This window comes from Chlorocebus sabaeus, chromosome 4, assembly GCF_047675955.1.
Source record: "Chlorocebus sabaeus isolate Y175 chromosome 4, mChlSab1.0.hap1, whole genome shotgun sequence".
NCBI classification, from domain to species: domain Eukaryota; kingdom Metazoa; phylum Chordata; class Mammalia; order Primates; family Cercopithecidae; genus Chlorocebus; species Chlorocebus sabaeus.
In genome coordinates, this window is record NC_132907.1 from 87,088,921 (window position 1) to 87,102,617 (window position 13,697).

Below are 13,697 nucleotides of genomic sequence, written 5' to 3' on the forward strand. Positions count from 1 at the left end.
ATAGCCACTGTAAGTCTTTGCTTCTCTCTCCATCTGTGAGGCCATCTCCCTTTCTGTAGAGCATATCACCTTTACTGATGCACCTGCATCTGGTTCAGACTTAGTCACTCAGCCCTGAAATTATATCATATCACAGGTCAGTCTCTGAGTCTCTTAATGTGAGGTCTTGAGAGAAAAATCAACATGCCTTTGGTTGGATGAAGAACAATCAGCAAGGTGGTGGTGGTGGTTGTGGTACAGGTGGTGGTGGTGATGGTGGAGGTGGTGGTGGTAATGATGGTGGTGGTAGTGGTGGTGATGGTGGTGATGGTGGTGGTGGTGGTAGTGGTGGTGATGGTGGTGGTGGTGGTGATGGTGATGGTGGTGGTTGTGATGGTGACGGTGATGGTGGAGGTGGTGGTGGTGATGAAGGTGGTGGTAGTGGTGGTGATGATGGTGGTGGTGATGAAGATGGTGTTGTTGTTGGTGGTGGAGATAGTGGTGGTGATGGTGGAGGTGGTGGTGGTAATGGTGGAGGTAGTGGTGGTGATGAAGGTGGTGGTGGTGGTGATGGTGGTAATGGAGGTGGTGGTGGTGGTGATGGTGGTGGTGGTGGTGGTGATGGTGGTAGTGGTGGTGGTGATGGTGGAGGTGATGGTTGTGATGGTGGTGGTGGTGATGGTGTAGGTGGTAGTGGTGATGATGTAGTAGTGCTGGTGATGGTGATGCTGGTGGTGATGGTGGAGATGGTGGTGGTGATGAAGGTTGTATAGTGGTGTTGATGATGGTGATGGTGGTGGTGATGAAGATGGTGGTGGTGGTGTTGGTGGAGGCAGTGATGATAATGAAGGTGGTGTTCATGGTGGTGGTGTTGGTGGAGGTGGTGGTGGTAATGAAAGTGGTGCTAGTGGTAGTGATGGTGGTAGTGGTGGTGGTGACGGTGGAGGTTGTGGTGGTGATGATGGTGGTGGTGGTGATGAAGGTGGTGGTGGTAGTGTTGGTGGAGGTAGTGGTGATGGTGGAGGTGGTGGTGGTGATAGTGGTGGTGGTGGTAGTGGTGATGAAGGTGGTGGTGGTGGTGATGGTGGTCGTGGTGATGAAGGTGGTAGTGATGGTGGTGGTGGAGGTAGTGGTGATGGTGGAGGTAGTGATGGTAATGAAGGTGTTGGTGGTGGTGTTGGTGGAGATGTTGGTGGTAATGAAGGTGGTGCTGGTGGTTGTGATGGTGGTAGTGGTGGTGGTGATGGTGGAGGTTGTGGTGGTGATGATGGCAGTAGTGGTGGTGGTGATGGTGGAGGTTGTGGTGGTAATGACGATGTAGTGGTGGTGATGATGGTGGTGGTGATGAAGTTGGTGCTGGTGGTTGTGATGGTGGTAGTGGTGGTGATGATGGTGGAGGTTGTGGTGGTAATGACGGTGGTAGTGGTGATGATGATGGTGGTGGTGATGAAGGTGGTGGTGGTGGTGTTGGTGGAGGTACTGGTGATGGTGGAGGTAGTGGTGGTAATGAAGGTGGTGGTAGTGGTGATGGTGGAGGTGGTGGCGATAATGATGGTGGTGATAGTGGTAGTGATGAAGTTGGTGATGGTGGTGATGGTGGAGACAGTGGTGGTGGAAGTAGTGAAGGGCTCTATGGTAGAAATAATTTCCAATTCAGGGTGGTGATGGGAGGGTTTATTAAGAAAACATTAGGAAACAGAGAGGGTATTCCTGGTATCTCTGAAATAGTAATAATAATTTCCTAGGTCTGTAATAATGCAAAAATCAGAACTGGTCGAAACAAAACTCAGGTAAAGAAAGCACGTTTTAATCAAATTCCAAATCATATCTGTCCATAATATTAAGCCAATTTCTTGCCTAGCCTTATCAGTCTTTGTGCATTTTTGTTGTTGTCGTTGCTGTTGTTTTGTTTATTTTTAGAAAAAGCCTCACTCTGTCACCCAGGCTGGAGTGCAGTGGCACGATCATGGCTCACTACAGCCTTGATCTCCCGGGCTCAAGCAATCCTTCTACCTCAGTCTCTTGAGTAGTTGCTACCACAGGTGTACCACCACACTTGGCTAATTTTTATTTTTTTTGGAGATGGGGTCTCACTATGTTGCCCAGGATGGTCTCAAACTTCCTGGGCTCAAATGATCCTCCCATCTTAGCCTCCCAAAGTGTTGGAATTACAGGTGTGAGCCACTGACCTTGGCCCATTATGCATGTATTGAGTTAGATTCCCTAGAAGCACAAATTGCACCACAGTTACCCTGAATCAGGCCAGGTGGCCAGCCTTTGAGACACCATGGTGGTTGGCCATTGGCTGCTGGACATCCTACCTGAAGGGAAGAAGTGTATGTGGTCTCCAAGACAAGACAGTCCCTGTCCTACAGAAGGCCATAAACAGAGAAGAGGGCAGCTGTGACCCATCAGCTGTCAAACTCAGCAGTTTGGGGCTCGGTGCAGCTGTTAGGAGAGAGACCCCCACAGTGCTTACCACACACAGTACAGCACAGAGGCTCAAGCATGACTGGTACTGCACAAACCAAATGCAAGGTCCAGTTGGATCATCTCAATGCTGCCTCCTCATTTTTCTGTACACCCTCCCCTGATGATTTGCTTCTGGAGTTCATCACTCTGGGCTAGACTCTACCATGGCCTCAAAATCTCCTGTAACCTGGAACTGCCTCCTTCTCCTGCTTCATTCCATGCCCTACTACAGCTGCCCGTTCTCTCCAGTCACTCGGGCCTTCTCTTGTTTCTTCACTGGATCAAGTTCCTTCCTCTCCCAAAGCCTGCACACAGACTCTTCCTACTGGTCACAGAACCCTAGAAAGTTCTTCCAGGCTTTATCCAGACCAGTCACTCCTGCCTTTTATTCCTAGGCTCAGAGGGACCTATCTTTTTCCCACTCCCACCCCCTTCCTTAGAGCTTTTACATCACACTTAAAAAATTACAGTTGTTTTGTGACCAGCCCTTTAATGTCCCTCCAGGATCCTACCACAAAATTTGTGATTTTTAAATGCTCAGTTTGTGACTTATTTGGGAAAGACTCAAGACATCAGTTTAGTGAATGGTGACAGATACTTTTAATAACATTAGAATACATTGTAAGAGAATAGGAAATAAGAGAGTACAATGCACTTAGTAAAATGCATATTGTTGGTGACACTTTAATTCCGGATATCTATATTTAATTGTGCATGTGTTTGTGTGTGTGTATGTGCGTGCCTGTATACCAAATCATGATGTAAAAGCTATTCTGACTCTGGGTAAGAGTCATTTGAATACATTTGAAAGTCACTCTACTGAATTGTAGGCTCCATCTTTGATTAGATATGTGGCTTTGGACACATTACTTGACCCTTTCTGTGGCACAATACCCTTTTTACAGAGTCCTTGCAAGGATCAAGTGAGTTGAAATTCGTAAGGTACTTGGGAGAATGCCTGGCGCCTGTGGAAGTGCTGTGTGAGTATTACACAGCATTACATTTATTTATGCATTTTGTTCGTTACTCTGTCCTCCTTGCCTATCTTAGTGCCTGGCACACCCTAGCTCTCAACAATTGCTAACTGAACAAACAGCAAGGAGCCTGTGGCATGAGCCATGTTGTATGTACCTACGGGTGAGAACACGGCACATGTGGATTCAATGCGTCTTCTTAGTAAGTGGCTGAGGAGGTTTCAGGGTGATTTCGTGCTGGTGAATCTGCCCCTCTTCCTGCTCCCCCCTACCCCACACTTCCTCTTACTGAAATTCAGCCTGGGCCCGTATGTATTTATTGATGTGTCTGGCAACCTTTAAACATTACATAAATAAGTAAAGGGAACCCAAGACAATGGGTGGGAATGTCTTCATTTATGAATGAAGTCAAGCAAACCTCAAGCATTCCTTCTATCCTTTTTTAGAAGATACTCCTTTGGGGCCAAACCATAGGCAGCTGCACAAGGAGTTTATGATGTCTGATCTAGGCACAACTTAAGTGTTCATTTTATTCCTTTTTTTTTTTTTTTTTTTGAGACGGAGTCTCACTCTGTCGCCCAGGCTGGAGTGCAGTGGTGCAATCTCGGCTCACTGCAAGCTCCACCTCCTGGGTTCATGCCATTCTCCTGCCTCAGCCTCCCGAGTAGCTGGGACTACAGGTGCCCGCCACCATGCCCAGCTAATTTTTTGTATTTTTAGTAGAGATGGGGTTTCACCTTGTTAGCCAGGATGGTCTCGATCTCCTGACCTCGTGATCCATCCCCCCTCGGCCTCCCAAAATGCTGGGATTACAGGCGTGAGCCACCACGCCCAGCCTCATTTTATTCTTAAATCTTCCTCCACCAAACCTAAGAGAGACCCAAGGGAGGCGGCAGGAACTATTAACATTGTTGAGGACCAGATGGTCTAATTCAGAAGGATCAATTATATTTCTATTCTTCCAAAGACAAGAGTACAATTCTGAGTCCCTTTTCACTGGAAATAGGCTAATGGTTTCTTTCCCGTTTTGACTGTGGCTGATCCAGGAATGGTCACTCATACATCACATCCAACTTTGCTCCCTGGCCACCTTCTAGGGAAGCAGACCCTGGAATATGCCAGTGACTTTGCTTTCTTATCTCACGAAGGAAGAATTGGTGGACATTACATGAGGGCAGGTTTAAGGTTAACTAAAGGACAATTGAGTTGGCCAGTGAAAACCAAAACCTAAGAAAAAAGCTGTGGCAGTGTGAATGTGTATCACTGAACAAGTCCACCCGAGGACCAGATGACCATTTTTGTCTGTTGCAGGGGGTTCCAATGGGGATGTGTTAGTCCACTTTTGTGTTACTATAAAGGAATTCATGAAACTGGGTAACTTTGTAAAGGAAAGAGGTTGATTTGGCTTATGGTTCTGAAGGTTGTACAAGCATGGCACTAGTATCTGCTGGGCTTCTGGTGAGGCCTCAGGAAGCTTTCAATCATGGTGGAAGCTGAAGAAGGAGCTGGCACATCACATGGCAAGAGAGAGAGCAAGAGAGAGAGGAGAAGGTATGGGGCTCTTTTGTACAAACTAACAGAGCAAGAACTCACTCATTACCGCAAGGACAACACCAAGCCATCCGTGAGGGATCTGCCCTCATGACCCAAACACCTCCCACAAGGCCCGCCTCCTACATTAGGAACCATATTTCAAGATGAGATTTGGAGGGGACAAACATCCAAACTGTATCAGGGGAGTCTAAGGTCTCTCTCTTTCTCACAATTCTCAGTGCTGCAGTAATTCTGCTGACCTCATCCCCATACTTGCCATCCTCTTGCAGGGGTGTAGGTTCCAAGGCTGGCCTCCATGGGGTGCCTCCACCCTCTTCTCTTGCTGTGTCTTTAATGTGATGTACCAGGTATGCCATTACCTTTATCTATGTGTTAGGTCCAAAGCACTAGTCTTTCTTTACTCTGCATGTGAGAAGGTGCCTGTGCACCCTCGCCTTGGTGAGGGAAATGGCTGTGTTCTTTGACAAAGATCAGCTTCTCAAGGTACATGGACACCAAAGCTTATAACCTATTTATATATTAGAGCCTGTTGTCATCATTTTTGTGTGGGAGTAATTACCATATCTTAGATTTTTCTTTTTAAAGTTGAAGTTGGATTTGCACAAAATGTTAAGAGCGTTTTTACAGCTTCTCTGTTGTATGAAGAATATGACTTTGAACATATGAATCTGGATAAAGGATATAATTTTGTGTAGGATGTTGATTCCAAATGAAAAGGTAGAGTTGTCATTTTAAATAGGAGTGGAATTTACTTCGTAGAAACCCACGTACGTACTAGATGGTTTAGTTTTTCCAAGTTTTCTTTGCATTGAAAAAGAAATGTTTATTTTAGAAAGAATTTCACACTTTATTGAATGCAGATAGCCTTCAGACAAATTCCACCATATCACTCCTTAAGTGTTCATTGAATAAATGAATCCATAACAAGAGTACTTATGTCTAATGTTTTTACAGTTTTGGAGGATGGGAGAGATAAAATTGTGATTGGTATGAATATGCAAATGTTTTCCAAAATACCCAAACTATTTTAGAATTCATGAACTGAATTAAATATCTAGTTTTTCCTTGAAAAGAATTATCAGAGACGAGATTGAAGGAAGAAAAATAAAACTCTTTTCTTTTGGGCACAAACATTTTAACACAAAGAAATACTCAGACCTGCCTGGTTTTATTTACTCAAGAGTTATAAAAAATGTTACTTTGGATTAAATTAGTCCAATTATGTATGCCTTCTATTGAATTAAGCACATATTCTAGAAGATGGATTATGTGTACATAAAATTTGTGCTAACTAAAGGAATGAAGAAATGAATGTATCTAAAATGAAAGGCATTGTTATTACTTTCTAAACTGATATAATACCACTCCTCAAAATGAAATACACAGAAATAAGTTTCTGAGAAAATTATATTTTAGAATTTGCTCAAGAATTGTCAAAATAGGCTTAAAACCGTATGAGCTGTGGTTGATGTAGGTTTTATTTTTCAGTTTTTATTACATGAGAAATTAAAACTGAGGGATTTAAAAACATATATTCATTTATTTAAACTTAATAAGCCAATCACATGTATACATAACTTTTTTAAATGAAAAGTATATTTTCCCAAACCAAAAAAAAAAAAAAAAAAAAAGTGATATAGGTGGTATTGATTCACATTTTTGCAAGTCTATTTGATGTTTGGTTTAATAAAAGATGCCTGGATTCTCATATCTGCTTCTACATTCAATCTGTTGTGTTATGTCATTTTGTTTGAAATATATGAAGAAAATCTGGCTGACTACGGATATACAGATGGAAAAGGGAGAAATATTTTAATAGCCTCCTCAGATAATTGTGGATAGTCTTTTTGGTTACCACATCAAATCTCAAAATGTAGTAATTATTTAAATGTTAATTGCAATGTAAAATCTGAAACCATAACAACGATCTTTCTGTATTCTGTATACTCATGAGATTGAGAAACCAAATACTGATTTTGGATTATTAAGAAAAATTTGGAGTCCCCAGTTTTTCTCGTATAACACTGTGAGAACTGTTGTTTTAAACCCCGCCTTTCCCCCTTCCCCCCTATTTTGCTGTAGTAGTTTGGAAGGTAAGTATAAAGGCGAGAAATTTTTTAAATACGTCTTAACAATCCCAGAAGACTTCTTTTGGAGATAATAACAAACACCAAATTTAATACTAAAATTTACATTGAAAGGTAAAGAACTCAGAACAAGGAAGGCAACTTTGAAAATGAATAACCTTGGAGGATGCACAGTCCACAGTCCTGTTTTTTTTTTTTTTGAAATGGAGTCTTCCTCTGTCCCCCAGGTTGGAGTGCAGTGGCACGATCTGATCTCAGCTCAGTGCAAGCTCCGCCTCCTGGGTTCACACCATTCTCCTGCCTCAGCTTCCTGAGTAGCTGGGACTACAGGTGCCCGCCACCTCGCCCGGCTAATTATGTTTTTGTATTTTTAGTAGAGACGGGGTTTCACTGTGTTAGATCACCTTGTGATCTGCCTGCCTCGACCTCCCAAAGTGCTGGGATTACAGGCGTGAGCCACTGCGCACAGCCCTCATTTTAAGAGTTATTGTACAGTTACCCTGTCATGAGGATAGTGCGATCTGGTTTCAGGATAGATGAATGAAACTGAATAGAGTCCAAAAGCAGATCTGCATATATGCAGAAAGATTAATTTTGACAATTGTGCCAATGTCATTCAATGAGGGAAAGTCTTTTTTAACAAATCATACTAGAACAACTGGTTATTTGTATAAAAACAATTGAAACTTTATCTATCCCTAACATGAAACTGAACAGAAATAGATGGATTTCCCTAACATGAAACTGAACAGAAATAGATGGATTACAGATGAAACATACAAGCGAAAATTTTGAAACTTTCTATAAAAAACCTGAGGGGAACTTTTTTGTGATATATGTAGTCAAACATTTCTCAGAGAGATTGCAAAAACACTTTATTAGAAAAAAAGAAAAGTAAACTGGATTCATGAAATTTAAAAATTTCTATTCCTCAAAAGAGTGCTAAAAAATAAAAAAGCGCATCACAGACTAGGGGGAAAGTTCATAACCTATATATGACAAAGGACTCGAATTTGAATTACATAAAGAACAGCTACATTTCAAAAACAGTAAGACAGGCAATCCAATAAAAATGTTCAGAGGACTTGGATAGATATGTGAGCCCCAAATATCTGAGACAGGTCTCAGTCAATTTAGGAAGTTATTTTGCCAAAGTTAAGGACGCACACCGATGACACACCTGATGACATGTGCCCAAGGTGGTCGGGGCACAGCTTGGTTTTGTAGACTTTAGGGAGACGTGAGGCATCAATCATATATGTACACTGGTTCCGTCTGGAAAGATGGGACAACTGGAAGCGAAGAGGGGGCTTCCAGGTCACAGGCAGATAGGAGAGAAACAGTTGCATTCTTTTGAGGTTCTGATTAGCCTTTCCAAAGGAGGCAATCAGATATGCATTTATCTCAGTGAACAGAGGGATGACTTTGAGTTCCGTCTGTCCTTTGTCCAGGAGGAAATTCCCTGTGAGGGAGGTAGGTCGCTTTTCTATCTTAGTAGCTACCATTTTTAGGAATAGAACAGGAGGCAGGTTTGCCCTAAGCAATTCCCTGCTTGACTTTCCCCTTTGGCTTAGTGATTTGGGAATCTCAAGATTTATTTTCTTTTCACAGATATTTCAAAAAAGAAGATATAAACATGACCAAAAAAGACATGAAAAGATGTTTAACCCTGTTAGTCATCATGGAAATGCAAATTAAAACCACCATGCAGACACCAGAGTGGTTTAAATTTGAATGACTTCGAACACCAAATGCCAGAGAGGACATAGAGCAACTGGATGTCTCATGCTCACTGGTAGGAATGTAAAATGGTATAACTTCTGTAGAAAACTAATTGGTAGTTTCTTACAAAATTAAATGTGCCCCTACCTTAGGATCCAGCAATTTAACTCTAAGGTAATTTGTCTAGCAGAAATGAAAACATATGCCTACACAAACTACTTGTACACTAGTGTTTATTGCAGCTTTATTTATAATAGCAAGAATGTTAAACAATCCAAAAATCCATCAACAGGAGAATAAATAAACAAATTGTGATGTATTCATACTATGGAATAATAACAGTAGAAAGAAATGAACTAGTGGTACACACAACATGGATGAATACCAGAAATACTATGCTGAGCGAAAGCAGGCAGATATGATATCTAGAAATCATATCATATGATATCTAGATGTTTCCTTTTTTATGAAGCTCTGGAACATGCAAAGCTGATCTATGGGAACATAGTTCAGCATGGTGGTCTTTCTGGGTATGGGAAAGAGAATATATGCAAATAAACATGAAAGACTTTCTAGGTTGAAGGCAGTGCTGTATGTCTTTACTGGATGTTGGTTCCACGGGTACATAGATTTTTTTAAAAATCACAGTATACACTTAAGATCTGCATATTTTACTATATGTAATTATACCTCAATAAAAATTTTTAAAAACCCTAATTATCACAACTGTTATGAATATTTTCTTGGTTTATTAAATGAGGCATTCAATCAAATATGCATTTTGATTGCATTATGAATATGAAACTTGCTGATTACCAATTCATATTCATTTTCAAACCTACAGGCAGAAGGGAAAACTACTGTGTGTGACAGGAAGATGGACTTACCCAACCTTCAACGTTCTCAATCTCTTGTCTATTAACATGGTAATTGCCTTTAATGACTTTGTTCTCCTCGGTGTAATCACACAGGAAACTTTAGAAGGAAGATGCATAAATTATTCTAACTCCTGCCAGGGAAAGAATCCAGACTTTAATCAACTTCTGTGCATTTTATTCTTCATATTAAAAAGTTTCCTTTACATTTGGACTCAATCAACAAGCCCTCTTGTCTAGAAGAACAATCTTTGCTTTGTGCTCCCATCAGTAGGACAATGTCCCCAATGTAGAAGACAAATGGCCTTCTTGTTCAAAGAGGGTCATCTATAGTACTGAAAGTTATGCAAACTCATTTGGTTCTCTCTGCCCTTTTCAAATAGCATCTCATAACAGTATCAACACTACTGATGGTGCTAGTTTTATATAATTCTTTTCAGTGTTTGAAACATTACGCATTCAAAGCAAACATCTGGGAGGAAGATGGGAGAAGTGTTCTTGCCCCTGTTCTACAGAAGTGATTGAAGTTCATGATATTCAAACTCATTTATCAGTAAATGAATTTGGGTCATGCTTTATGTCTGTTGTAAGCACAATGAAAATTTACCTCTGTTCCTGAAGCCTTTCTAGATTGAACTTCTCTCACTTTTTGAAAATCCACACTCTCAATATTTGAGACACCAAGGAGTTGCTGCTTTTAAGTTCTCTGACACAGTAACCTTGGCCAGGAATTGGATGGGAGACTTAGGTGGAATCCACCATGGAGCCAAGGAGGATAGAGAACAATGCATGATTTTGACAGGTCTTATTTGCAGTCTGGCCCACAAGCTGTGTTACAGTGAAGTAGGTGGTAAAACAAATGAACCCCCTTTCTTCTCATTCTGAAAGAGGCTGCCTCTTCTATTGCTTTGCAATTCAGCACTTACTGGGTTAAGGAAACACTAAACATAAATATTCTATTTAATTCTACACCACATTATTCTAAATGTTGATTGTCAAAGAAACCTCCTATACAGGGTATCTTTCCTGTCCAGATATTTCCAGGGGAACTCAGTGCACACCTATATTGCAGGAAAAAATTATTTAAGATAGCACACGGTGTGGTGCAAAGAACTGTCACCAGTGTAGAATATGAATTTCAGCCTTGGAAAGAGTTTGGGGTCAGGAATGAGTCCAGGTATAAAGCCTAACACAAGGACAGCCTTAGATCAATGACCTAGACAAATAGTGTCTTTAAACATCAGCTTCCTCATCTGAAAAATGAAGATAATGATATAGTCCTATCTGTAACCCAGGGGGAAGCTTCCACTGAATTGGAGAATAAATGGAAGGCATTTTTTGAAGCTTAGAGTCATGTACAGCAAAACTTGTGGTTTCCACGGCTTTTTGCTGTTGTTTCTCAGCCTTTCTGAAGTTGCTGATGGGTCTGGACTTCTTCTGGACTCATCTCTTAGGTTATATTCATCCTTTTAAATACCACAAGCTTATTCTGATAAACTTTTCCTTAGAGGGCCATTGCTGACTTTTTGGGAGTTTTTAAGGTGCCTTTATTTTACACCATCTTCTTGAATGCTCAGTTTGTATACATGAATGCCCACCCTGACAGCAATGGTGTGTATATAAGCGGAAAAGAGAAAATAGGAACTGTTTCTTTCCCACAGAGGAGTCTTAGTTGCCAGTAAAATGAGAAGAGGAGGTGTTTTGGCCCATAGAACGGAAGCGTCCAAGAGTCTGCCAAGACATGACTCAAGGGCACAGATAACATCCTCAGGATCATCTCGGTTTCACTTTTTTCCCTTCTCAGTTCTGCTTTCTTTGGTGTTGGCTTCATTTTCAGAAGGACTTAGGTTCTCCCCTAGAGGTCTCTGGATGGCTACTCCTCCCCAGCTCCCGGCTTACAATCTATCTTAGTATAATAGCTATCCAACTACAGAGAGAAGTCCTCTTCCCCGATGGCACAAGCAAATGTGTGGCAATTAAATCTCACTGACTGGAATGGTTGGCTGGCTTGGGCCCCTCATCATACCCACAGCAAACACAGTGACCAGGAGCAATTCAGGGCACCACTGTCTCAGGTCCGGGTCACATGGGACTTATGGTTAAAGGACAACCCCATCTAGACATTTCACAACAATTTCCTTTCTTTAGAGATTCAATGAAAAGTGTATGTCTTTCTTTGATGAAGGTAGTCAGGCAGCAATTCGTTTTTCAGATACCTGCATGTTCTGGTTTTGGTTGATGTATTAGCATTCTATGTAACAAATTACCACAAACTCAGGAACTTAAAACAACACACCTTGCTTAGTTCACAGCTCTGGAGTTGGAAGTCAGACATGGGTCTTACTGGGCTAACATCAAGGTATCAGACGGGCTTGCCCTCCTGGAGGCTCTAGGGGAGAATCCTTCCCTTGCCTTTTCCAGCTTCTGGAACAGGAATCCCCCTGCATTCCTTGGCTCAGAGGCTGCTCCTCCGCTTTCAAAGCCAGCGCTCTTACTCTGACAATCCTGAGTCCCTATCGTCTTCCAGCTTCTGTATCTTTCTTAGACCTTTGACCATGCGTGCTTTACTCCCTTTCTCAATTCCAAACCAGGTTAAGTCTTTAATATCACCAGCATTTTCTATCAAATATACTTGAAAATGGAGAATTTATTAAATTTGTTTAGATGTATTCTTTTAAGCCTCAGATGCATAATAATTTGATAAAATAGAGGCTGACCAACAAAACTATGTGTTATAAAGTAATGTAATGCATTTTTTTCCCTCAAGCCCAATTACTAACTCAAGTTTATAGAAATAATTTAGTTTAATTATCAATTCCCAGGGAGAAATAAGAGTAGAAATGAAAGATGTATGAACCACTCTACCAATGAATGTGGTATTTGTTAATGCCTTCATTTTTAATAGGATTCTTTTGTTGCCCAAAAGAACATGTCTATGGATTCGTGGGATTTCTTAGAAACTGATTTTGCCCATGACATTAAAATGGTAGACAGAAGTTTTATCATGTTTATTTTATTTGCCAATAATTAATGTGTCATGTGGTGCTTCATGCATGCTTTTTATTTTCCTTTTGCTCTTAGAAATTTTCTAGGAATCCCTTTTAGGAAACTGTATAGATTTAATGTTTACCCTTGAATTATTACTTAGTACCATGTGTTTTCAAATAGTACAGATAAAATAACATGTTTAAATTATTTTTAAAAATCTACCTACCCCTATTGAGTTAAAAGATACACATTGTGTTTTCTTTGTTTTACAAAGGACATCCAGTGCCTTAGAAAATGCCAATACTGAAAGTTCTATGCACTCCAAGGTCGCAGAGAAAGGCGGAGAACCTGCAATGTGCCTAGAGGATGTCCTGCATCCTCTACAGCCAGTGTTCCCTGCTCCCGTAGGAAACAGAACAGCACATTGCTTGCATCTTGCATGATATAGCAATTACCATGAGGCAGAAGAGCAGAACTGTCCCAAAGGTAACTTAATCAATGCATACTTTAGATGAGCCTCCAATCAGGTGAAAAAATGTCTTCCCATTGTAAAAAACTTATTGAAAGGACAATAGGAAAATTGCAAGACTTCCTATGTTGGTGTTCCTATACTTGTCAGGGTGTTTCAGTGGTTTCATTTTATTCAATTATTAACTAAAGCATACAGCATTTTTGTCACAATATGGAAAATCTTTGGAGAGAAGTAAATGCATTAAGTCCTTGCTACTTCTTTTATTATATATTCTTCTAAAACTGCTGAGCTAGTAGGATCTATAAGCACAAAGCAGTGTGTTAAAAATGGCCTCAGTTAAAAGCAGGTATAAGGCAACAGCAGCAAGAATTATGTAGCATTCTACAGACAAACTGTGTGATTTGAGGAGGAAGTGTGAAAATTTGCTCCTTTTTTCTTTTTTTTTTTTTTTTTTTTAGAGAAAACACCCAACAGATGCTTTGAGATTTTAAAAACCTTTTCAGTTGCACAGGAAGAGAGTTTCTGCAGAAAGGTTGAACTTACAGAGCAATATCTAATGCAGACAACTTTGTGG

The 13,697-nt window shown here is 40.8% G+C and overlaps 1 long non-coding RNA gene across 1 annotated transcript; it reads left to right on the forward strand.

Annotated features, from left to right (window-relative positions):
• Positions 1–9: 9 nt before the first annotated feature.
• On the forward strand, positions 10–10,277 carry LOC140711596 (uncharacterized). Its single transcript, XR_012092866.1, has 7 exons — positions 10–234; positions 1,725–1,769; positions 3,357–3,431; positions 5,198–5,326; positions 8,678–8,861; positions 9,633–9,714; positions 10,104–10,277. It is a non-coding gene; the product is annotated as an uncharacterized lncRNA (long non-coding RNA).
• The last annotated feature ends 3,420 nt before the right edge of the window (positions 10,278–13,697 follow it).